We start from the raw sequence: 22,746 nt of genomic DNA, 5'->3' as shown, positions 1-22,746 counted from the left end.
AAACACTCCACTGGTTCACCAAAGGTAGAACACAGCTCTCTCTGTGCCGTAATGTGCAAATTCCCAGGGCAGGGAGCAGCAGGGACCTGTTTTTAGCACCAGTTGCATCTTGTCCTCAGCTCAGCCAGTCCGGCATGCCTCAAAGTGAGCGACAGAGCAGAGATGCTGGTGCTCCAGGGGGAGTGACCAACAATTCTCCCTCCTGCTGAGTTCAGCACCAGGTTCCAGATAACCCAGGAAAGGAGGACAAATGAAGACTCAGTTATCACCTGCGCTGCTGCAAGGCCGAGCAACAACTAGTTCTCCTCCTATGTTGGAGCTTATGTCTTTGAGTGAAGGAAGTTTCTAGTTCTGAACTCCTGGTCAGCCAGCTATAAACCACCCGGCCTCCCTCCGATCTCCCGCAGACCTACTGCTGAGCTTGCTGCATGATCGAGAGCAAGCAGGGCCACGAGTCCTTGGCAGGATCACACCCCAATACACAAAGAGAAGGAGGAGCTGTGCCACTTAGACCCAGGTGCTCTCCCAAACTTGCCAGTCCCGGAACATTCCACTGCCCTGGAGGCGAGCCAAGGGTGGGATAACAGTCCGCGGCTGTCATGACCAAAGAGTGTTCCTCATCACAGAAAGAAATAGCAGAAATAGGAAATAAATTTCTCTCTAATGACAGAGACAGCTGCACGAAGGTCAAAGACCCGAGGTCAATAGTTGTTCTTCCTGGGTGGTGAAATTATGGGTGATTCGTACCTTCTTCCAGGAAGACATGGAGTATGCATGTGTGTGTATGTGCGTGCATGTGTGTGATTTCCCATATTTTCTATAAGTACGTAATATACTTGAAATCAAACTGGAAAAGAAAAGTAATTTTTCAGGGTTTTATTTCAAATAAAACAAACAAAGGAAAAGAAAGAGAAAAAACCTCACAGCCCTCTCAGCTCCTGTCTGGAAGACTCACGTGCTCTAACACCCCATGGCCCTGCACCTGGATCGTGGCGCTGCACCTGTCCACTTACATCACAGAAACGAATTCTCCGCCTCAGTCTCCAGAAAGGAAGAGGCCCAGAAGGTTGCAGGCTGAGGACTAGAAACCCAACAAGAATAGGTTCAGTTGGGGCTCTCCAAGGACATGATGAGACCCCATTGACCCGCTCTAACCAGTTACTGGCGATTCCAAAGAGGAGAGAGGAGTTGACCAGACTGTAAAGCCACAGGGGAGGATTGTCGGTGTGAGCACGTGGCAGAGGAGAGACTTGGAATGATAACTCGGGATCACATAAGACGGTAGCTGGGAGAACCCATGGGTAGGAGAGGGAACTCGGGGCTCCACCTCCCACGATCACTGCTGCAGAGAACAAACGGGAGGGCTGGGCGGATGGGTGAGGAGCCCACAGTCCTGCAGCAGCATCAGGGCAGCTCCAACTCTCCTTCCCCTTTCCGTTCTGCAAGAAATTATAAATGTCATTTGCCAAGAGGGGAAGGATTGAAATCATAAGAATTGACTTGTGAGAAAGTGGCCTGGCCTTTAGGAGGAGAACATGCCTCTTCCTAAACACAACCAGGTGGTCACATGGTCCACAGGGCCAGAGGAAGAGTCACAGCTACTTCCCCCCACGTGATCAGCGGGGCGCCCCCTCCACGGAACAGAAGGAGCCACTATTTGAGGAACAGGGGGCAGAGGAATAGCTTTGAGAAAGATTGGGTAAAGCCGTGTTCTCAGTGATTTCTGGCCGCTTGTATCTTTGTGAATTTGTGTCTCAATTACCTTTGGCCATAGAAACGTTACTTGGCTATCGTGCAGATGGCATCAGGCTAATGCTGGGGGAGAGGGCCACCACCTTGGATGAAATCCATGATCCGTTCAGTGCAACCACAGCTAGGTAATCCGCAGCTACGGCCTTCCGTACAGAACCCTTGGCCTTTCCCAAGAGAGCCAGAAATTCTACTCAGGTAAGCACCTGTACCGTGATCTACCACATAGCCATCATCTTGCTCCATCATCCATAGTACAGACATCTTACTATTTTTTTTTTCGCTTTGTAGGAGATACAATGAAATGTCTTCCTAAAACTTCAGCATTATTTTGATGGTAAGCTCCTCTTTGGATGGATGATGGAACTAGGCCAAGAGGAAAATCAGTAATGGCTGACACAAGATACAAGGTGGGAAATAAATCAAACAACCTCAATTTGAACAATATCTGTTTAATCACTTCTAAATGATAACACTGTAAGAAATAGCACTGAGCTATTGGTTTTATGGGTTTTGTTGCTTTTACATTAAAAAAAAAAAAAAGATGTCCCTGTTAAATTGCAGCTTGAAAAGGTGTCTGTCACTGGGATAAGCGGTGGCGTCTTTGCATGGAGAGAGGTAGGTGGTAAATCAAATGCTATAGAGATATGTGATCTTGTGGGTGGATCTGGCCCTTGTGGGCTGTTTTCTTAGCAGCCCCTAAATCACAATAAAGAAATAGACTGTGCAACTGTGATCTAAATTACCATGAGGATTTGCAGACCCAACAGCTAAATCCAGATATAAAGAGAAGCCAAGGCCAATGAGTTAAGATGTAGAGATGACGTAGACACATTTGGTCAAGAATAAAGAGTGAGCACCACTCAGGCCGCTTCATGACTAAATGCCTCCCTTTGTTTCAAACCTATTTCTAGGTATAGGAATTGTCATGACGAATGCAACTAAAAATATATTTTTAGCAGCCTTGCTAAGGTTCTTTAATGTGATCTGAAGACAATTTCAAACCCAGGAAAGGCAGTCTGTGATGTAAGATCCTTTTCTCCCTGCAAGAAAATACCACAATCCCTGCCCTGAAACTTAATCACCAACCAGTGGTCCCATAGACGGAGCCCAGGGCCCGTGAGCCCAACGACCACAAGAGGAGGGATACGAGTGTTCGCGTGCAGCTCTGTGTGTGACACTTCAGGTTAAACCTTGGCGCATCTGCAGTAGGAAAGAGCAAGCAGCAAACAATTTCAACGAATGCCTCTATCTCCACACAGTTTCAAGACTTTTGTCCTGCGTTTCTTAGATTCCTCGTGTTCCTTAAATTCCGCTAGTCATCACCAACGGAAAGGGCCGTGGTGCCCCGCAAACCTTCTATTTCATAAACAGGGGCCTGTCTTAGCGAATACTTTCTCGGGAGGCCATAATTAAAGAAATATTTATCCTTGAAAGTAGAAATGTCAAAAGCAGCATAATTAATTAATTTCTGAAATTTCTCTCCCCTGCTGTGAAAATTAGTCTGCATTTGCTTTTGAGAAAGGGCTTTTGATTTTGCCTGGGGGCTGGAGCTGAGTATGCAGCGCACAGAGGTGTGGACATGGTGGCTCCTTCATGGCTGTAGGTTGGAATAATAGCTATAAAGGAGGAGAGAACCCAGAAGAGGAAGGGAAGAGATAGGGAGATTAAGCCTGAACCATATTCCCCTGTTATCCCACGTCCCCATCCATATTGAGGCAACAGGCTTAGATTCTAGATGTTTCTTGAACTTCAAGCTCTGGTCCCTTTTTATACTTAAACATTTTTTTTTTTTATTTACTATGAAGTGACAATAGTAGTCTACAGCCAATAGTCCCCATGACATACATAGGTGCATGTGTGGACCTCTGACGGGACAGAGAGAGAGAGAGGAAGCAGAGTAAGAAAACCTGCCGCTAGCTGTGATGAAACCCTTTGGATGAAAACAGAAGATCGGGGGCGCCCAGTGGGGCTCCGCCTGTGAAGCATCAGCCCTCCGTGCAGGTCGTGATCCCGGGGTCCTGGGATCGAGTCCTACGTCAGGCTCCCTACTCAGCGGGGCTCTGCTTCCCCCCCTGCCCCTCCCCCTGCTCATGCTCTCTCATTCTCTGTCTCTCTCTCAAATAAATAAATAAAATCTTTAAAAAAATATCACGGGTTAATGAAGGGACCAAAGCTCCACAGCAAAGACAAGTGGGGGAGGCCTGAGGACACAGCTGAGGCAGGGCTGGGGACGAGGAACTTGGCACGAGCCCCCCAGACCCTGGGACTCTGAGACCCAGCTTCTCCAGGAACCACTCTGGACAGATGGGGACCAGCACACATTCTGCTTGGTGGAGAAACCAGTACACTGTCCCGGGAGTGACCCGTGCAGCCCCCTGAGATGTACACCCATCCGGGGGATCCTGCTGCAAAGACCAAGGGGTACTAAGTAAATGCCAGCCCCTGTGAGCATGACAGGACTAAGAGAAGAGCAGGAGAGAGCAGGACAAGCAGCAAATAGGCCTGGAGGGGAAGGTGCCCGCATCGCGTTCACTTCCCAGTGCCCGGACTTTGGGAGCCCATTAGCCATCGTTCCTAAATTCCTGACCCTGGAGGCCTTCTGTGCAGGAAGGTAGGAAGGTACGACCTGTCCTTGTGTGTCTGGGCAGTAGCTCCTCTCCCGGGCATTCTCTCCACTGCCATGCAGTGCCTTAAGCCCTAAGCCCTTGCTTCCCATGAAACCACAACCTAGGCCACCCTGGGTGGTTCAGTGGTTTAGCGCCGCCTTCGGCCCAGGGCGTGATCCTGGGGTCCCGGGATCGAGTCCCACGTTAGGCTCCCTGCATGGAGCCTGCTTCTCCCTCTGCCTGTGTCTCTGCCTCCCTTTCTCTCTGTGTCTCTAATGAATAAATAAATAAAATCTTTAAAAAAAAGAAAGAAAGAAACCACAGCACTAATGTTACATAAGATTTCCGGGTCCTTGCCCTCCTACGAGGACAAGGCAAAAGGCACGGTTACTGTGTTATGTAACACAGACAGGTTTCAAAACTAAATATAAGCCATGCCCTGCACTCGGCAAACGCCAGCCCATTGAAACATGAAGAAGTTTGTACAGCCTGTTACCGCGAGACGAGATGTTTTCATTTTGTTTGGTCCACGTCCCAAATCACATTTTGTTTTAGATTTGTTCTTTTCCTTTGTCTATAAAGAACCACGTAAGGCTGAGTCTCAACGCCTTCGGACGGTCTGGTTCCAAATGAATTATTGATTCGAGAAAGAATGACGCTATCATGCGGATGCCTTGCTTGCTTCCCCGGTTCCAGCGGTGGGCTCTGGGTGCGCCAAGCTCCTCCCAACCGTGGTCTGCAGAGCAAGCGTATCAAGTGCCAGGCCGGAAGGAGCAGGACTCGGTGTGGTGGCACTGGACTGTGATGGACGAGGGTGTAGGGCGGATGGCCTCTTGTCCCAATGCTGTTGCAGGAGGAGCTGGCTGCCATGGTCAGCAGGGTCCTCTCCCGTCAGGGGCTGGCGTGCTGGTGCTGGCCCAGCACTGGGATCATCAGAGGTCCCGACTGGTGGAGGTCAGAAGAGCGTGAAAGAAGCATCGAGCACATTCACCGTAGCTGTGCCTCTGTGCTCGGAGAGGAAGTCATGCTGAGTGTTTGGGGTACACAGATATTATATACAGTGTAATGATAACCTGGATCTTGTATGTAAAGGATAATATATGATACAGAAGGAAAAGAAGTAACTGACGCTTAGGAGCTGCATGAACCCGAATAAAACTGAGATACTCTTGGACCGACTCACACGGCAGGGCAACGATGAGTGGAACCGACCCTTGGAAGGAAGCTGAGCATGGTTTCCTTGCTTCTGGGCAGAGCAAGCACCGGGGGAAGCAGACGTTGGCACGGAAGGGGCAGTCCTGGAGCGGAATGGCAGTGCCACCGAGCCTCCATCAGCCTCCATCAGCATGGCACTTCCTGCCTCCAAGTGCCAGGGATCAGGTGCAGGGCAGCAAGCGCCAGGTCTATCTGAGGTGGGGCAGAGGGAAAGGGAAAGACCGATAGCACCCCTTGAACGTCCATGAGTGGGGTCACCCAGGTCACTGTGATCCCAGAATGCAGCTGAGCTGCATTCCCCAGGGGTAAGAAATAAAGGGGAAGACAGGATACATGCTTCCTTACCACAGATCTGGGGAAGCCTGTCTCCCCGTCAGGGTCAGGCCAATACCGGTGATACGTCAGAAACAGTGACATCGAAGGCTCGGATCCCAGTGACGATCCCCAAGAGCCTGCAGTCGGGGATGCCCGTGGGCCAAAGCTGTCAGGTTGAAAGGCGGAGGCAGAAGGTTGGCTCTAACGTGGTCCTGTCATATAACCCAAAGGAGAGCGTTGATCTCATAGGTCTCTGAGACCTTTACAGCCTCCCACACACTTTTGTGGCCATTTACACGTGTAGTTTCTGGACTCAGATGCCCGGCTTTCAAACCCAGCTTCCACTAAGTCTTAGCTCCCATCTTCTTGAGCCCATCACCTCCCCGAGGGGAAGCATCCCCATCCACAAAACGGAGACAGTAGCACTACTGACTTCCAAGCACTCGGTTAAATGGGTTAATGAGGGTTAAATGAGGGGTTAAATGAGGTTATATAGGCCAAGCCCTTCACAGCGTCCCTGGAAAAAAGGGTAGGTGCTCAATGCATTGCATCTACTATTGAAAACTATTAACAAACCTCACCCTGGCCCTGCGAGGCACCCAGAGTGGGAATTGTCACCCCCAGGTAACAGGCGAGGGAATTAAGGGTCAGGACATGGGTGGTCTCAAAGGGAGACCAGAAAATGCACTGCACAGAGTTCACAGAGCTCTGAACAGCGGCGCCCTGGCGGCGCCCATCCGTGTCTGCACCCCAGCACGCCTGGGTAAGGGTCAGAGGAGCAGATGAGTTTCAGATTTTTAAACCAAAGGAAAATTTGAGAGAATATCTTCCAGTGTTTACTTTGCATCCCAGACTCGGGACCATTGTGACTCCCACCCAGAAAGGTTGAGGTTTTACAGTCAGGAAGATCTCAGGAGACAGCCAGAGCCAAAAAAAGGAAGGGCAGTGGGCCATCCGGGGGCAGAAAGACACACCACGGAAGCCCAGACATCCTTGCTCTTGCACGCAGGGCCTGGTGAGAACTCCCTCCCATGAGCCAGCAGGGCCAAGAGCATGTGGCTGCCCTTTGGTCACATCTCTGTCCTCTTACCATAAAATACCAACTTTCTGGAAGCCCCGTGGATTGACTCATCGTGGAGGGAGCTGAGGACTTGCTCCTAACCCAAAGCTTAAAAAAAATATATTACTATTACCACTGTAATGAAAATGTGTTAATGGATCGCAGACATCTCTGCCTTTTTTAAGCAGAGGACACGGAGTGTAACGTGGGGTTTCCCGAGGACATCGTCATGAACAACCATTATTTACTGGGTTGTACGCAGTCATTCTCTCGGGATGTTTTGAAACGCATCTGAAAGGAGTTGCCACTCAACGAAATGGTTCCAGATTATTGGGCTTTCTTAGGACTTCTCTGTGTTTCTTTTACTATTATTCCTGTCCTGTCTCTCCTCCCATGAGCACTATCGTCTCCCTTCCCTGCCCAGCCTGTCTCGGGTTCAGTTGCCTTTTCTCATCTATTATAGACAAGCAGGCTTCGTAAAATAGGTTGCAAGATAAGCACAAATAACACGTTTAAAGGGTAAGTTTTATGATATGTGAACGGTATCGCCATAAAGCTATTTTTAAGTGAATCACAGCCTGTAAAATCGTACAGAAGGAGAGATACCGCATAACTCCTTTTATATTGATAATAAACTATTTCACTCTTACTTAAAAATATAAAAGCACAAACAGGCTTTGAGTGAGGACACAGGATTCCCACAGAAGTAATATCCCCAAGAGTTCACATATGGTCTTTAGGACATCGCTTTTTGTTTACTTAGGTGATTTTTCTGGCACAGCTCTTAATCTTATAATTGAGTTTATTTTAATAAGATGTCCTATGACTGTAGTTTCTTTGTTGAAAGCCTCCTCCCACATCCTTTGTTCATTCATTTGGCATTTGGGGATGGTCTCCTAGGCACCAAGCCCTAGAAATAAACATGAGTTTCTGAGCAACCTGGGTCTTCCTTGGATGGACGTTTGGTGCGCATCTCTCGGAAGCAGGAGTTTTGATGCTTACTCGATTTGTGTTCCCACAGTAACTCCACAGGCCCCGGATCCAGAGTCCCCAGGGGAGGATCGTAACCAGCCAGGTGGGAGGCTGGCTGGTTGTTGAAGAGCTGGCTCATGGAGTGGTGGTCCTCGACCAGACGAGACTGCAGAGAACAGAACAGAGAGCTACTGTCAGATGCGTGCTCAGGTGCTTTTCCATGCAGCCTCTAGAACTGCGTTATTCAAAGTGTGACTGCCCGGACCAGCAGCCTTAACATCACCTGATAGCTCGTCAGAAATACAGGATCTTAGGCTCCACCCAAGACCTATTAAATTAGGGTCAGTCTTTTAAAAAGATGCTCTGGTGACTCATCTGCTCATTAAATTTTGAAAAGCACTGAGCTGGATAAGACCACACACCGGCGTGCCTGAAACCCCTGGCACTCTACCTGCTGCAGTGATCACCTCTTTCAGAGCCCTTGGGTGAGCACTGCCAACCCCAAGAGGCCACCACTTGACACAGAGGCACATCCCTCTGGCAGGTAGGCAGACACGGTCCTGGGGATGCTGTGCAGATGCTCAGCACGTTCAGCAAGATCACTGCGGCTCTCCTCACCATGCCTGTCAGGTTCTATAACTCTTCTCCGTTGACTCATCTCTTCATACACATGTGTTGCAATTTTCTTTAAAGACCAGCTTGTCAGCAGCATTCAAAGCTAGTTATTTGTCCTTTGTTGCAAAACTTCATCCGTATTCCTGGAAACACCCCCCCCGCTGCCACCACCACCCAGACCAAATTCAACTCTAGTCCTTGACTCGCTTTGATTCATTCACTCACTGGCTGGACAAGTACTTGCCGAGCGTTTACCATGCACCCGGCCCTGCCAGCCTCCCCTGCCCTTTCCATTCAATGACCGCCATGTAAACGTTTGCATACTCTCTCCACCATACAGCTTGCTTGCCTGCTTTCCTAAAGGTTGACTTACTTTCAACCTCTTACATAAAAATGGAAACGTATTTTTAAAGTAGAAAACATGACCTCTAGCCTTAGAGAACTAATACGGTAATGGAAAAGGCAGGCCATATCACTTCTAAATGGGTAAAGAACAAATGTTCAAGACCCCAAAGAAGTGACACCTCTGGACTAGAAAAAGCGTTGGATTGTGCAATGAGTCAAGAGGATCAATCAGTCAGGTTCTGTTTCCTCCATTAACCCACTTAGACAAGTCTCTCTTCCCCTCCAAACTTCAATGTTCTCAAATACTTAAAAAAAAAATAAATAAATTTAAAAATTAATTTGTACCATCTGACCTCAAAAGTCTCTCCTCATTGGGACACCTGGGGGGCTCCATCAGTTAAGCATCCGACTCTTGATTTCAGCTCAGGTTGTGATCTCAGGGTGCTGAGATCCAGCCCCGTGTTGGGCTCTGTGCTCAGGGAGTCTGCTTGAGTATCTCTCTCTCTCTCTCTCTCTCTCTCTCTCCCTCTGCCCTCTCCCTGCTCACTCTCTCTCTTGCTCTTAAATGAATGAATGAATGAATGAATAAATAAATAAATAAATAAATACCTCTCCCCATCTCTAATAATCCAAGCACCTACGGCATGGATCCTAAACTACATACCTAAACCCAAAGGGGCTCAAGGTAAGAAAAGCATGGGGTTGATTAGGGAGACTGTGTCTTATCATGATTCGGAGGTCTGGTTTTGACATCAGACAAATCTAAGTTCAAATCCCTAATCTGGTATAAGCTCCACACCCTGAGGCCTTTGACAGATGGTTTCCTCCCTTTGATCCTTGGTCATCTCGTGCGTAACATGGGTGTGATAATAGGGCATACCTCGTGGGATGATTCTGAGGATGAAACCATCCCTGTAAAGACCTTCACACTGTGCCTGATGTGCAGGAGGTGCTACATAAGGATGGCGATTGTTAAAAAAAATAATAAAAATAAAAATAAAAATAAGGATGGCAATCATGGTGATGATGACAGTGGCGTTGCTTTCAGGAAACTCCCTGCGGAGCACACAGTCTTCCTCGTAAGGATAAACGGCAAGTCTTCGTTGGAGGAACTAAGAAGACAGATGGTTTCAACCACAGGCAAAGTGACCAGCTGGCAGCAGAAAAGCAAAAGAGAGGAAAGAGGTAGGGACGGTAGGAATGCTGGTAGGTTAGTGGGCAGCTCTGGGGATCCAAGTGGGTGAGGATAAGAGGGCGTGGTTTGACAGAGGTGCTGGAGGCCATGAAGTTGCACAGGAGTTCGGAGACTCTGGCACCTGCACAGGTGATGTGGCGAGAGCCTGAGGTGGGGAGCCAAGTGCCTGCGGGGTGGTCGCCCCTGCATAGGGCTGGGTGAGCAGGCCAGCCATCAGGAAGAGGAAACGGCCCTCGGGAGCTCCCCAAGGGTCTCTTCAACACCCTCCCCAAGAAATGCCTCTTGGTCTCCTCCATGCACACATGCCTAGTGTTTCTTTCTACCCGGTTAGAGCTGCAGGAAGCACACGGCCGTGCCCCTGTGCACGAAGACCTGTGAGGCACTGAGATCACATCCCGTCAGTTCTGAGTCACAGAATCCCGTAAGAGGATCCTGAGTGTTACTAAGCAGCCCGGGTCACTCCCAGCCTGGCTGTAGTCAGAGATCCCGCTGGATAAGAAGAGGTCCCGAGCCCTGCGGGCATGGCCGGGGCTCTGCAGCTCCATGTGGTTGCTATTACCGAGCGCAGCCATCGCCGAGCGCTTGCACAGGCTGCGTCCATCCTGGGTTCCCCTGGGATCGGCACTGCGCTGCCCCGACAGCCACAGGAGGCCACGGCTGTTTCCTGGACCCATCCCAGCGGTGGAGGGGGAAGGAATTTTGTCTGATTACAGATCCCACTGCCCAGGACTGTGCTCCCGGGGCTATCACTGGCCGCCCCGTGGCAAACCTCACTTGGGCTTGGTGCATTCTGGAGTATAGGCTCTCCTCTACGACTCCCTGGATGGCGACGTCGTCCCGGCCGGGTACTACGGACACACGGTGGGGTGACAGACAGAGAGATGGCTGATGGGGCAGGTGGGTCATCTTCAGGAAGGACCGTCCAGCGGCACCCCCTGACACCCCCGCACTGAAGCCACCATCCCAGTCATCATCTGCCAGGAAAGGCTGTGCTGGGAGCTGTATGCAAGCTTCCAGAGTACCACCTGTGGCCAGGTCCCCAGGGCCACCACCGGGTGGGGAGGGGGAGGCTGTGGCTTCCTCTCGGCCATTACAGGAAGGGTGTCCCCCATCCTTGGCGTTAGCTCGTGTATTCAGCAAGCAACTACTAAGTGCTGCTGTATCAGCAATCATCCTAGACGCTCTGACAGATTCCACTAAGGCCCCGATGATCCACTCAACGGCCGCAACACGGGGGAAAGAGAAGGCTTCCCAGAGACACCGATGCGTGAGCGGGATCCTGGATGATGAGTGGGGTGCTCCCGCCGTCCGTGCAGGGGGCCACTTGTGTGAAGGCCCAACCTCAGGAAGCCCATTGTTTCGAGGATGCAAGGGGGGCCCTGCCGCTCTGGCAGCACAGCAAACCCAGGGTCCCTCGGGGAGAGGGGGCATCCTTCTGAGTTCCGTCCCTGCCTCCCCCCGCCCCCACCACCAGCCTGCTGTCCATGGCAAGGAGCACCCGGCTGTCCTCTCCCGGAGGAGCTCTTGTTGGTAGACGGCTTTCCCTCTCAGTTCGTGGCTGGCCCAGGTCTCCGGAAATTGCGGGCCTGACACAAGCACTGATGGCAGTAAAATTGCAGCTGTCACAGCTCACACCGAGACCTTATTTCTTCCGAAGAAACTTGGAAGCCGAGGTGCAAGTGGGCAACGTGCGGATGGTGCCCAGGAGCCAGGGGTCTGTCCGGACCTGCCCAGACGCCCAAGGGCTGCCTCGAGGCCCAGGCGAGTCCCCGGGGCATCTTTCTCCCAGAGCAGCTCCTCTCCCACGTCTCGGGTCACGTGTCCGTCCACGCAAGGATGTGCAAAAGCAGGAGAGGGCCGGGAAGGCCTGAGCCGCCCGCCCTCAACCGGGAAGGCACGTGCGTGGTCGGTGTGCCCCGCGCCCAATCCGCAGGCCCCCACTTGAGTAAGACCCGGACCGTGGCCTCAAAACACACAAAACAGGACACGCACCATACAGCTGGGCCATCCGCAGCGGCGGACACGGGTACCCCCAGTGTGCGGAGCCAGGCCAGACTAGGCAAGGTCTCACGCCCGTCACCACGTGCAACACCCTCGAGCCCTGCCTCTGTTTCCTCGTCTGCAAAATGAGCCCGACGACAGCCGGTTGTCACCCAGGGACCGGGCAGTGATGAGGACCCAGAGGGTCAATGCCCAAGGCTCTGGTGCAGGGCGTACCCAGCCAGCACCAAGGGCCTGTCGGCCACGACAGGCCGAGAGGGAACGCAGGGGCCCCGAGCGAGCATCGGTGCTGCCCGGGGCGTGGCTGAGGGCCAGGGGGGCCGCCCTGGCGTCAGAGGCCAGAGCCGTGCAACGGGCATCCGGGTTCAGGAAAGAAAGCGAGCAGAGATCCTACAAGGCATATTTTCCGATCAGGGACTGAGCCAGAGCAAAAGTCTCAGGAGGCTCTGGCCCTCGAGGGGAACAGCAGCACATTTCACCAAGTGTCTTGTGGCAAAAGTTAGCTCAGGGAAGCTTCTCCCTAAACAAAAAAGACGACAAGGTGATGGGCTGGCAAAGGCCCCCCGGAAGGCAAGGGGGGCAGGATCTGCAGGATTGGCCTGCTGGGGATGTGAATGCCCCACAGTTCATTTCTGTCCCTCGTGACCGTGGCCCTTAAACGCAGTGACAGAGCCCCGCTGCCCCAGGAAGCTGCCCTGAGCCCTCAGGTCACAGGACCGGGCCGGACCCCAGGGCCCGGGGGGCCTGGCCTCGGGGCCACGGCTCCCCCTACGGGACGCCGACTCACGGCCTGGTGCCGTGTCACCTGCAGCCGCGGAGCCCCCAGCCGGTGTTGTTGGAGGGCGGTGGACAGAGGGCGGGCCTAGCAGCTACGGGGGCCACCGGGACGGGACATCCCGGTCCTGCCGCCGAGAACGTTCCTGAAGGCCCAGCGCAGAGGCCGGACAGCCAGACCCATTGGGGCCACATCAGAGAGGCTCTCCTGCCTGGGCCACTGAGACAGGGGAGACCCGCACCCCAACTCCCTGTGCTCCAGACACGGCCCTGGGACCCTTGCAGCTCCTGCACTCCTGCACTGTGATGGATCACACCCAACCCAGGGCAGAAAGACTGTGTAGATGGGGCGCCTTAGCACAGGCCGGTGCCTCCCCGTGGTCACCTGTGAGACGGGGGTGATCACAGTGCCTCAGCCTCCCTGCTCGTGCCGAGGACCCCCCCACCCCTGCTGGCGTGGAACCTGTGTCCCAGCGGACCCCTAAACCTGCTCCGCCTCCTGTGAGCTGCACCACCGTGCTGGGGATGGGTCCGGGTTTCAGAGTCAGACCCACCTCGTGATGGTGGAAGCAGCCCGGGTCCCCGCCTTATTGTCCATAAAATAATAATAAATCCTGCATGGCATGGCTTTCGGGGAAACGAAAATTAATGCACCGTGGTCAACACAGCATGTAGCTTCTAATAGTTGCTCGATAAATGGTAACATTAATATGATCACCGCCACCGAAGTCCCTGTGGCCTGAGCTACGTGACAATTTTAGCTGCTCCCGACTTGTTGGCCTCTCAGAGGTAAATAGACAGTTTAGCTAAAAACTTAACAAACAGCAAAGAGGGGGCACCTGGGGGGCTCAGCGGTTGAGCACCTGCCTTTGGCTCAGGCTGTAACCCCGGGGTCCTGGGATCGAGTCCCACGTCCAGCTCCCTGCGTGGATCCTGCTTCTCCCTCTGCCTCTCTTTCTATCTCTCCATCTCTCATGAATGAATGAATGAATGAATGAATGAATGAATGAATAATAAAGAAAAGGCAAGCTCTTCGTCGCTTGTTCTTCCATTTATTCCACATTCATTTTTTACCTTCTGTACGTCAGTCACTCTGCCGAGCACATTCTGCTGATTCAAAGATGAATAAAAGGAAGTGCTTGCCCTCTAACCAAGAGAATTTAAGAAGACATTCCCTCCCCCCACCCCACCCACTGCACACCGAGTAAAAGAGGATACTTCTACCAATTACATGACTCTCGATGTTTTTAAAAGCTGTGTTTATGACTAAGATGGTCAACTGTAAAACGGGGCAACGACTCTCGCTGGAGCCGCAGCGTACAAAATTAACATAATGACATTAAACATGATATTCAAATCACCAGAGTGAATTTTTAGAAAGCACTACTTTTCAACTGCTAAAAGTTGCTTCATTTTTCAAATTAACATCACGGCTAACAGGACCAGCCAGTTTGCCAAAAGGAATCTAAACATGATGCCGATCCACATTATTTACAACACACAAATTCCAATAAGAAAAAAAAAAGGCTCCTAGTCTTTTTTTAGGTCTGGGTCTCCTTAGACCAGTTTTCTTCTAGATTTGCTCTGACCTCAACCACTGTGAGAAGATAATAAAACTCTATGGGTTCCAGAATGTTCTGTCCTTGGAAGATCTCCATTTAGAGTTTTTGGCCAAATATCCCATTAATTCCCTTCTGACTAAGGCAATTTGGGGTCAGCTGACCTTGGGGTCTATGGGGATTACAGAAAAGGGACTGGGTGCACAGTTCACAGAAGGCTACATGTTTCAGAAATTTGGGGTAAAGCCAGACTCTGCTATAGGGATTTAAGAGGGAGTTAGCTCAGGGAAACTTCTCCCTAAACAAAAAAATTCTGAAGTTAATATTGTTATTGTTTCATTACCCACAATAAAAATAGCCACCACTTAATGATAAACAAGTATGCGCTGAGCACTTCACATGCTGTATTTATAACCCCTACAAATAATAATATTGCAAAGTATTATAATTCCTAGTTCACAGATGACACGACTGAGGCTTGGAAGGTAAGTAATTTCTCCAAGCTCATGTAGTAAGAGGCAAAGACGGCATTTGAAACCAAGATCTCTGTCTTCTTCTCTCTACACCTCTGCTACCATATCGAACATCCCCGCCCAGGCAGCAAGACTAGCCCTCAAGTATGTGTGTCTAGGCAGGAAATTATTTGTCTAAACATATTTACTGATTATCACCTATGCACCCGGCACTATATTAGGCTCGAGGAATTGTGAAGAATTCTTGGCTTGGACCTATTTCTTGACTTGAGACAAATTTGCCTCTTTGCATCCTGTTCCCTCACTAGCCAATGATCTATTGCTCTAGCCACAGGGCAAGATGCAAAAATCAGAAGCTTCTTTCTAAAGCTTAGGGAGAGTTTAAATGAGAAATCTTATTCAGCCAAAAATCATAAGGATATTAACAGCCAGTTGGAATGTCATAGATCCCATGGCGCATAATTCATGTCCAAGGGACAATTTTTTAAAGTATCTCAAGAAACTTGGACCATGGTATGCGCATTATATATTTTTTATTTTATTTTTTTATTATTTTTTTGTGCACTATATTTTTAGAGACACACCAACTTTCCCCTACTTTACTTAACATCGCAAAGTTTGCTGTTGGACTTCCTGTGGAGAAGACCTCCAAGGACATTGGCTGTGGGTGGTGATATGATGAGTAGGCAGCTGAACTGTGTCGTTTGCTGATCCTCAAGCAGAGGGTGAGGGGAAGAAGGGGCCAATATGGGGGTGAGGGGCAAGTAACCATATTTTTGAAAAGTAATTTTTTTAAAAAAATAAATTAAAAGTAATTTAATTCTGTGGCCAAGCCCTCAAACCCTTGTTTCGTTGGCCAAACTCTAAGTTGTTTTTAGGGACGGGATTTCAGATGTTTGCCTAGTTTTGCTTGTTTCATTTTTCATCTTCCTCACTGAAAGGAAAAATAAATCATGGTTTTCTTCTCCCTAAATGGCCTGGGAGGGAGAAATGTATGAATAAATTTTGTCTTAATGGGTCGTTGGAGACTCCTACACATCCCTCTGGGTTCCACCCAGCTTGGGAAGCAAAAGCACAAGGCTTACCCACTTCATAAAGCAAGAACATCTGGTAAGAGTAGCTCTGGTTTCATGTCACTGAACATAGGTCCTGGACATCTAGTATCCCGGGTCACGGAGCATGTGATGCCTCCCCAGCTACCTCCATCCCCCTTCATCACGGAAGATGAGTTTAATCCGTCACCTCATCATCTTTAAAGAATTATATTCACAACTTCCTTTTGAGCAGAGTCTCGGGGGAAGTCGGATGTCTTAGTGGTTTAAAGCTAGTTCATGAGACTAATGGCAAAAATCAGTAATTTACTAGAAGAAGAGGAGAGAGGGAGTGAGGGGGGCAGCAAGAGCCACGTGGCTGGCCCGGTGCGTGAATCCATCTTTCTGAAGGCAATGGTCAAAGAGGAGCCAAAGGATATTGTAGAGGAATCAAAAGAAAAATGTAGTTAGGGAACATTAGACCCGGCCCTGCATTTAGGGGGGAATCAACATTCCACATTTTTGCCAAAGTGCTAATTGTTAGATAAGCAATTTCAGTAATCATAATATGTGTGATTCTCTTTGACTATTTCTTGCTATTTTAACGTACCAGGACCTCTGAGGGGTCCTGGTTAAGACCGTTAAGGTGGATACTGGGAGTACAATGGTCCCAAGCCAATACAGGCCACGCAGGATCCGAATAGGAAACAAGAAGCAGTCCCCGACCCAGAAAGAAAATGGCTTTTTGGAGACATGGTCCACTGATACCTGGATCATTTTAAGCTTGCAACTTAAGCAAGCTTAAATCATTTAAGCTAAGCATTTTAAGCTTTCTCTCTCTCTCTGTTTTGTGTTTTACATATATCATGAATCTGCCTAAGATTTCATTTGAAGAAATATTTCCACAAAATTTTTTTTAAATAATGAACAAAAGCCATTACAGTGGAAAGCCTTCCTCTTGAGAACAGTATTTAAAGGGCAGCCTGGGTGGCTCAACGGTTTAGCGCTGCCTTTGGCCCAAGGCGTGATCCTGGAGTCCCGGGATCGAGTCCCACGTCGGGCTCCCTGCATGGAGCCTGCTTCTCCCTCTGCCTGTGTCTCTGCCTCTCTCTCTCTGTATGTCTCTCATGAATAAATAAATAAAACCTTTAAAAAATAATTTAAAAAATAAATAAAACTGGATAAGATATTGAAACAAAGCTTTCATAGGAAGTATTCAAGAACAAAGACAATTGTAAGGAAGTCCTGGGACAACATTTCCCAGAGAGGCAGAGCCCAGAGAGATAAGCCCCAACATGAAAAGTTGCTTCATCCTCAGGGCATTTGCCAAGAGAAAGTAAAACCTACTGTGATTGTGGTGGTTTTGTGGGTGACATAGATAAAAGTCAAAGTGTGGAACCTCGCTTGTACGCTGTCAGGGGAGTGTAAATTCCACTACAGAAAACAGTATGGAGGCTCCTCAAAAAATTAAAAATGGAGCTACCAGGTGATCCAGCAATTCGTCTGCTGGATATAGATCCAAAAGACATGAAATCACCATCTAAGAGATACCTGCACTCCCATGCTTGTTGCAGTGTTATTCATAATAGCCAAGATGCGGAAATAACCTATGATATGATTTTGAACATAGAAAACCTAAAAGTAACTGCATTTGAATCATTTGAATTAGTAACAGGATGCAAAATCAATATACAAAAATCAATGTGTTATTATAGTCTACCAATAAGAAAAGCTGCAAAAGCGAAAAAATTTTAAAGCTAACACTACAGCATCAAGGACATCAACCTGTGAAGAATAAATGCAGCATAAGATATGCAAGATTACCATGTGAGAACCTAGGAATCCTTATTGAGAAGCATTGAAGAAAAGGTATTTCATGTTCATAAATGGGAGACTTATTATTGCAAAAATATCAATTCCCACATTACTCTAAAAGCCATGGTCATCACAATCAAAATGTCAATAGGTTATTGTCTGGCGTTTGACCTACTGATTCTAAAATGTATATGGAAGTGTCAAGGGGGAAAGAAGAGCAAAAACACTCCAGAAGGAGAAAAACAAGATGAGAGAATTGCTCTACCAGATGCCTCACCTTGCTGTAAAGCCATAGAACTAAGACAGTGTGGTCTTGACCCAAAGATAGAAAAATAGTAGAACTCAGAAACAGACACACACACATCCAGTGACCAGTGGGGTGACCAGTGGGGGAAAGGATGGTCTGCAATACACTGCAGTAGGACAAGTAGATTTTTGTGGAGAAAAAAAAAATGCCAGTGAATCCCTGCCTCACACCGGATGTAAAAATCACCTCCAGCACCATGATAGAACTAAATGTGAAAAACAAAACTATAGGGCAGCCCCGGTGGCGCAGCGGTTTAGCGCCGCCTGCAGCCTGGGGTGTGATCCTGGAGACCCGGAATCGAGTCCCACATCGGGCTTGATGCATGGAGCCTGCTTCTCCCTCTGCCTGTGTCTCTGCCTCTCTCTCTCTCTCTGGGTCTCTATAAATAAATAAAATCTTTAAAAAAAAAAAGAAAAGAAAAACACAACTATAAAGCCTTTAGAGGAAAATAGAAGAAACTTTTATAGCCTTTCGGGTAGAGAATGATTTCTTGAACAAGAGGTGAAAAGTAATATCCATATTGAAAATGATTGATGAATCTGCATTAAAATTAAAATTTTCAGTTTAGCATAAGACCTCATTTTGCAAGTGGAAAGACCAAGCTACGGAATAAGAGAAATTATTTGAAAGGCGTGCAACTCTAGAGTAGGTAAGAAATAGCTACAAATCGAGGCTAAAAAGACAGAAAACCACAATACAAAATGAGCAAAAGACACTTCACAGAGCAAATCCAAGGGGTCAACAAACATGTGGAAAAGTGTTCAACACCATTACTAATCAGAGAAATGAAAACCCAAACCACAGTAAACTACCGCTACCCACACATCCATCAGACTGGCAAGAGATGAAAAGGTCTGCCAAAGACAAGAGTCGGCCAGAGTGTGGAGGGGGTGACATATCCCTACACGGGAAAACTAAAGAGAAACGAAAAGAAGAAAAATGACAGCTGCACACTAGGATACGGATCTTACAGATGTACTGACACAAAACGACAGAGTAACACGATCCTACCTATACAAGGAAAAGGCTAGAGATGCCCACGTCAGAGTCCAATCACGCAGAAGATCGGGCGACACCGAGGGTGGTGCTTCCCTCCAGGGGCGAGAACGGGCGCGGTGGTGCCAGGGGAAACACCGACGCGGCTGCAAGGCTGGCATCGGCCTACCTCCCGGCCAGCGCGCTGACACCTGGGTGTCCTTTGCTTCAGAATCATTTGCATTTATTGTACAAGATCGAAGAAAGGAGAGAAAAGAAAATCGCCAAACAATTGCCAAGATCTCGTCCCAGGGTTGAATGCTTGGTGGTCGTCGTGTTGCTGTTGTTGTTGTTCATCTGGACTCCGACCAGAACGCTGTTGCCAGGTTTAGAAGACAATGTCGGGGCACCTGGGTGGCTCAAGCAGGTAAGCGTCTGACTCTTGGGTCCGGCTCAGGTCATGAACTCGGGGTCGTGAGATCGAGCCCCACATGGGACTCCTTGTTCAGCACGGAGCCTGCCTGAGATTCTCTCCCGCTGCTTCTCCACCTCCCCCCACCAAAATAAATACATAAATCTTAAAGAGAAGAAAAAAAAGAAGAAGAAGAGGAAGAAGAGAACATCTGGGAGGAGGAAGGAGTCTATGCTGTCAGAGGATCTGCCTTTTCAGAGTCAATTAGGTTGACCCTCGCTTAACCACTGGAACCGATAAGATGGCACTCCGAGTCTCAGATCCCTAAGGGAGGCTGAAAATCCCTGAGAACTGGCCTCCCCCCGGAGTGCCCCCTGCACTCTGCGGGCAAAGAGGGCTCAGGAGAGGGTCTGCATAGGTCCCTTCAGGGAGACATAGAGGCCAGAGGCCCAAATTTGACCTCGATGTCTGCCAAACAGCCTGTTTTTGAGAGAGAAAACAAAATAGCCTCTTTTCAGTAATAGAAACTCTCTCTCTCTTTTTTAAGATTTTATTTATTTATTCATGAGAGACACACAGAGAGAGGCAGAGACCCAGGCAGAGGGAGAAGCAGGCTCCCTGCAGGGAGCCCGATGTGGGACTCGATCCCGGGACCTCTGGGTCATGCCCTGAGCTGAAGGCAGGCGCTCACCCTTTTAGCCACCTGGATGCCCCACACAGACTCTCTTACCAGCTGCAGAAAGGCCCCTCAGGAAGAAACCAGCTAGTCAAAGCTAGACCCCCGAATCCTCAGCTCCTCTTGGCACAGGCAGGCGTCCCCTTAGTATGGTACAAATTAGGTATATGGCGAAAGCCTCAGCCCCAATGGCGGCCCTGCCATCCCTGCAGAGGTAGGAGCCGGGACACTGGACAGGCCCACGCCCCAGCCCGGAAGGTGCCCGAGAGGATGGCCACACCCAGGTCATCACAGACATAGAGCACTCACTGCTACAGAATGTTGCACTAAGTGCAGGGCTGTTGTAGGGGAGCAATTAAGTGAAAAAAAAAACCCGCCTGGGGGGGGCGGGGGGGGGCGACATGGCTGGTGGTCCAGGCAATGGCAAGTCCTGAACCTCTTCCCAGCGCTGCTGGGCCGCAACCGCCCTGGCACACCGCGTGGTGCCTGGAGACACGGTGCAGAGACTCAGTTTCCCCAAGTGGTCCAAAGTGGTGCCCTCGGCTAGCCCCGCCCCTTGCATCACTGCAGCTTCAGTTCTGGTGATGAGAGCGCTCAGGGCCATTCCAGCAGCTGCGAACACACGGTGCGTCCGGAAAGCCGGGCTGCGGCCTTCAGCGCCTGGGCTGGGGCACGTCGGGGCCAGAGGTCTGCGTCTTTGGAACCCCTTCGCCCTCCCCACACTGCCCGCCCCAGCTTCTCCGAGGCCCTGAGCCCCATGTCTGTGGAGCCCCCGGGGACGCAAGCTGGCGCCGTGTCCAGCTGTCTGTCTGCTTTAGCTCCCGTCGCAGGAAGCCCCCAAGGTCCATCCACGCTGTTGCAAACGGCTGCATGTCCTTCTTTTTTAGAGCTGAATAATGTTCCATTGCGTGCCCATGTTTAAAACTCTAAAAACCTTACACCTGATACCTTCGAATTCTCCGGAAGGTGCTATCAAACCTGTGGGCAGACTTCTGTCTTATGACGTCCGTGGACACCCAGAACTACCCACCGCGCAGCCCTCGGGAGGAACGGCTGGGGCGCCTGTTGCTGTTTTCCTGAATCCAGAGTGAATTTGGGGTGTCAGCTTAACGAGGAAGTGCATCTTTTCCAATCGTTGGTTTTTAAAGTCTGCTCTTTAAAATTTCACAGAATCGAAAATACCCTTAAAAAAAAGCCTGTGTCAGCCGTATATTACAGCACACATTGTGTTGTGTGTACACAGAAAAAATTTAGGTGTATTAAAGCATAAAGGCCATTGAGCTACATTGAGGAAAAGATAAAAAAGGAAGGCTCGGCGAAGATGTCCGGGCGCTCAAATCATTCTGGCCTTGATGAGGAGGCGCTTGAGCTCAGTTGCACCGTTGATTCCATTCTATTTGAATATTACCTTCTCTAACCTTTACCCTTACGATTTCTGACCTTGATTATATGTCACTGCAAGTGAATCTGGCGAGCGGTTGGGTTGTTGAGTCAGCGTGTGAATGCCCTATGAACCCTCCATGCTGCACACTTGCTTGGAGAACACGGTGAATAAGGTAAGTGTTCCCGTATCACATCAACCGAGTGATGGGGAGCTTGGTGCTGTTACAGTCGGCTTCCGGAAAGACAGGCCTATGCCCCCTCCCCCAAAAAAACATCAGAGAGGCACCATCTAGATGACACATTTCCCTGACTCACAGAATCACATCAGTTTAGGGACTGAGGAGCTTTGCAATCACCCAGGGTAAGTCCCAGCCAACAGGGGTGGGATGCTAGCGTCGTAGCATTACAAGGGTTTTGTCGCGTGCGACGAAGCGAAAGAGAAGCCGACAAGTAGGCCTGCAGTTGTCTCAGCTCTGCTACCCAGAAAGCCACCTGTACCTCCCTGTCGTCCAAACTCTCCTCCTTGTGGATGAGGCTTCAACCTTCCTCTTTTAACATTGTGGTGTCTAACTTGAGTAGCGTTGGCCAAGGCACTAGATTTCTCTGCGCATCAATCTCCCTACTTGTAAACTGAGGATGATAATAGTTCCCACTCCCAAAGGATGTTGTGAAGATCAAACATTGTCAAAGATTAAATGAGTGATTATATATGTGTACCCTGTATATAGATATATATGAATCTGTGTGTCTGTCTGTCTGTCTATCTATACTTAGTACCATTCCTGGCACTCCGTAAAATTAGCTGCCCTAATAATTTTCATCATTGCTATTATTAGGCTGTGACTCATTTCCCCTATGACATGAGATCCAAAAGTTCAGCCCAAGAAAGTATATCAGAAGTTATACAAAGGTTACCTTTTTTTTTTTTAGAGAGAGAGAGCACGCGGGCACGTGCACACAACAGGAAGCAGGAAGGAGGGTGGAGGGATGCGGGGGAGAGGTCGGGGGAGGAGCATGGGGGAGCGAGAGACTCTCAGGCGGGGTCCATGCTCAGCACAGAGCCCCGTGCAGGGCCTGGCATGGGGCTCCATCTCCCAACCCTGAGATTGTGTCCACCAAGAGGTGGACGCATAACTGACTGAGCCCCCCAGGCGCCCCCGAAGGTACCATTAAGTCAACATTTCATGAGCTTCTGATGACTGTGGACACCTAGGCTGAGCGAGGTGAGGTGCCTCCAACACACTCACTCACACTGAAACACACAC

The sequence above is a fragment of the Vulpes vulpes genome, chromosome 10 (assembly GCF_048418805.1).
Source record: "Vulpes vulpes isolate BD-2025 chromosome 10, VulVul3, whole genome shotgun sequence".
Classification (NCBI taxonomy): Eukaryota; Metazoa; Chordata; class Mammalia; order Carnivora; family Canidae; genus Vulpes; species Vulpes vulpes.
The sequence above is the reverse complement of the archived record's forward strand: the minus strand, read 5'-3'. Positions refer to the sequence as shown.